A 4,175-nucleotide genomic window follows, 5' to 3' on the forward strand; every position below is an offset into this window, starting at 1 on the left:
GGTGCTATGGTTGAAGAATGAACTGGAATTACCAAAATAGTCTATATCAAAGCTGAATTTATTAGGCTGTCAGTCAAGAAAGAGCTCACCATGCCAGAACAACATCAGAGGGTTTCTCTGCATGAACAGTGATGCATGCTCGAAGCACAGGCTCAGTTCTCTATAAAGTGAAAAAAAGGTTTGTAATTTTTTTCCCTCTATCTTCTATGGATATAGAAAAAAACAAACACACCAAATCTAAAACCTTGAACAAGAGAAGAATCTTCAAAAAATGGCTGTAGATTGTAATTTAGTTCCTTATCTTATTGGATTACTACACAAAATCTGTTCCACAGTTAATTTTTAACATAAGTTATGGTAGGGCTGATGTTAATAAATAAAAGTGATAAGTTTCCCTATCTTAATCTAATTTAAAATTCACAGCAACTCTATGGTATCTGAGAGGTTTTTTTTCCCCCTCACTGGCTTTGATCAGGTCCTTATTCAAAATCAACTGTCAGCCACACGCAGAAGAATGAAACTGGACCATTTCCTTACACCGTACAAAAATAGACTCAAAATGGATGGAAGACCTTAAATGTGAGACAGGAATACATCAAAATCCTTGAGGAGAACACAGCAACAACCTCTTCGACCTCAGCCGCAGCAACTTCTCCCTAGACACATCACCAAAGGCAAGGGAAACAAGGGCAAAAGTGAACTATTGGGACTTCATCCAGATAAAAAGCTTTTGCACAGCAAAGGAAACAGTCAATAAAGCCAAAGGCAACAGACAGGATGGAAGAAGATATATGCAAATGACATATCAGATAAAGGGCTAATATCCAAAATCTATAAAGAACTTACCAAACTCAACACCTAGAGAACAAATAATCCAATGAAGAAATGGGCAGGAGAGGGGTGCCTGGGTGGCTCAGTGGGTTGGGCCACTGCCTTTGGCTCAGGTCATGATCCCAGGTCCTGGGTTCAAGCCCCACATCGGGCTTTCTGCTCAGCAGGGAGCCTGCTTCCTCCTCTCTCTCTGCCTGCCTCTCTGCCTACTTGTGATTTCTCTCTGTCAAATAAATAAATAAAATCTAAAAAAAAAAAAAAAGAAATGGGCAGGAGATATGAACAGACATTTCTGCCAAGAAGACATCCAAATGGCCAAGAGACACATGAAAAAGTGCTCAATATCACTCAGTATCAGAGAAATACAAATCAAAACCACAATGAGATACTACCTCACACCAGTCAGAAAGGCTAAATTTAACTAGTCAGGAAACAATAGATGTTGGCAAGGATGCAGAGAAAGGGGAACCCTACTACACTGTTGGTGGGAGTGCCAGTTGGTGCAACCACTCTGGAAAACAGTTTAGAAGTAAGGCAGAAGATCATGGGGGAAAAAGGAAAAAATGAAACAGGACAAAACCAGAGAGGGAGACAGAACATAAGAGACTCTTAATTTCAGGAAATAAGCTGAGGATTGCTGGAGTAGAGGGGGGGTGGGAGGGATGGGGTGGCTGGGTGATGGACATTGCGAAGGGTATGTGCTATGGTGAGTGTTGTGAATTGTATAAGACTGATGAATAAAAGGCCTGTACCCCTGAAACAAATATTCATTATATGTTAAATTAAATGGGGGAAAAAAAGAACACAGAGCAGCTAAAGGCCCTTAAGGAACTCAAGAAAACCGTATTGCATAACCTCAAAAAAAATTAGCTGTCCAAAATGATTTGACTTTTATAGAATAAATTTAAGTTTTTAGGCACCAGGCTTCTTCACTGGGTTTCTTTTTTGCAGGCTTCTTGTCAGCTGCTGGATTCTGTTAGCTGCAGCCTTTTCCCCCACCACAGGTTTCTTCTGCTTCTTCACACCAAAACAGCCTTCTTTCCTTTCTTCCCTACTACAGGCTTCTTGTCTAGAACCCCCTTCTCATCTGATTTGGCCTCTATGGCTTCTGCTGCCTTATCCATCCAGAGTTTGTGATTCTTGGCCTGGCAAAGAATGGTATTCGGGCACAAGGTCTTTGATACAGGTTTAGCTTCGGCATGATTCTCAGGTTCTTCAATGGATTCTTCTTCAGGACCCTGCGATGACTCTTCTTGCATGGTGCTCAGAGGGCTCTTTGGATCTCTGGACTTTTCCAAGATTCTGCTAAGGTCTGTATCAAGTATTTTATGCATGGGAAGGTTGTAGTGACTCTTGAGGGAGGCAACCTTATGCCAAGTGCCATACAGATCATCTAACTTGCAGAAGGCACTTTCAGTCCAAATGCAGAAACATCCCACATGCCCACCAGGAGCAAGTTTCAAAACGTTCAGTTTGCTTACATTAAGTAAAGTAATTCCAGGGATATTTCTGAAGGCCTTGATGATACTGCTATCTTCACAGTAGATGATGCAGGATCCCCTGCACTGGATACGACAACAGTTTCTCATTATGCCCTTGCCAGCTCTCATTTGCTGAGAGGCATAGACCTTTTTGATATCATCCCATGCTTTAAGTTTCTTAAGAAGCAAAACAGCCTCTTTGGACTTCTTGTAGTCTTCAACTTTACCTTCAGTCACCAAAGAATATTCCGAACTTCCTCAATATGATAACCTTTAGACATGACCAGCACTAGTAAGGCTGAAGCAGCCAGGGCAGAGCAGATGGCATATCGCTTCTATATTGTGTTCACTCTGCGAGGCCAACAGTGCCAGGTTTGGGTTGGTGCAAACATGTGCCCCCCATGACACATATTTCCAAAAGTACCCTGGCCAGAACAGTGGATCCCACTGCCTTGAGCTCTGGGAATTTGAGCCACAGCTCTGCCCGTACCCTAAGACTCAGCAGTGATTTGATGACCTGCTAATTCACTGACAGCATATGGTAAGTTGGTGTGAACAAAGTTCATGGTATCAGGTTGAATGGGAGCCTTGAACACAGCAGACAAAGTAATATTTTTGCCAGATGATTCCACTCTTTTCAGAGTACACAGACATCAATGAATGAGCAAACATTATCATGGGGAGAGGAGAGGGCCACACTCCTCTCAACCTAGAAGCTCCTATAGGAAAAGTGGCATCTGAGATATTGTATAATTTTACCAATGAAGAGACCAAGTCTTACAGAACTTAGGACATTCCCATCATCATCTCACTAAAAATGTCTTTGCTGTATCCCTGGAAATTGAGAGACTACAGGTTTGTGTGACAATAAAACTCTTCCTCTTTCCTCCACAGCATACTAATAAAGTAATTATTTTCCTCTCATGCTTTCTGTTAGAACTTAGAAGTGTTTCTCTTTCCTTAGTGAGAGACACTTGAGGTGAAAAAAAGACTTATCATTACAAAATTGTTTATTTTATTCTCAAAGTAGCTTAAAGTGTTGTTTTTCCTTTCTTACACAGATACTAACTCCCATCTGAACATTTCACTACTGTTCTCGTGGCTACCCTCTGACAGGCTTGCCAGGCTATGAATACTTTTCCTCACCTAAGGATTGCAGAATTGCAATTGCTCATAAATTCAGAAAGAATTTTTTAGTAGTTTTTGGTAACACTTTCTTACTAACTTTTACCTTATCTTAATATGATATGCTTGGGGATAGCACAGAATTGCTTTTCCTGATTATTTACATTGTTTACTCTAACATTTTGACTCAGGCAAGGGCTGATCATTTTTAAAGTAGTAAATATTATTTAGGAGACTTATAAAAAAAGAGAAATCATCCTGCATTTCTATTTACTTTGAAGCTTGAGTATTTGAGCATACATATTTTGTTATTGTTTTTGCCAAGCATTATTCCAAGCTTTAAGTAGCTATAGCAAATATCCAGCCATTATTCTACATTGTCATGTCTCTTTCCTATAATGGGCTCTTCACAAATTTCCAAAGCATGCATACTACAAGAACCCTGCAGAAATCCCTCCAGTTAACATTTCCTTAGCAAAATGCCCCTTGGGTATTCTACAGATGTTTTTAAAATGTACATGTTGGATATGGGATGACAGTGAAGCCATAGGAGGAAATGAGAATGAGGCTTGGTAGGAAAAAGTTTATTATGCTTACAGGCTCCAGAAAGAGGGTCACCATATGCCACACAGGGTCACAGGAAAAATCACCAGGGTGGTCATGAGCCAGAAGACAGAAGCGAGGGGGAAAGCTTAGGTCATAGTCTTCACTGGCTTTTCCAAAGGAAAAGAAGACCAA

The 4,175-nt window shown here is 40.6% G+C and overlaps 1 pseudogene; it reads right to left on the bottom strand.

Moving 5' to 3' along the window:
- Positions 1-400: 400 nt before the first annotated feature.
- LOC125106993 (60S ribosomal protein L4-like) lies at positions 401-2,984 on the bottom strand (annotated as a pseudogene).
- Between the last annotated feature and the right edge of the window lie 1,191 nt (positions 2,985-4,175).

Source organism: Lutra lutra, chromosome 8 (assembly GCF_902655055.1).
Source record: "Lutra lutra chromosome 8, mLutLut1.2, whole genome shotgun sequence".
Lineage (NCBI taxonomy): Eukaryota > Metazoa > Chordata > Mammalia > Carnivora > Mustelidae > Lutra > Lutra lutra.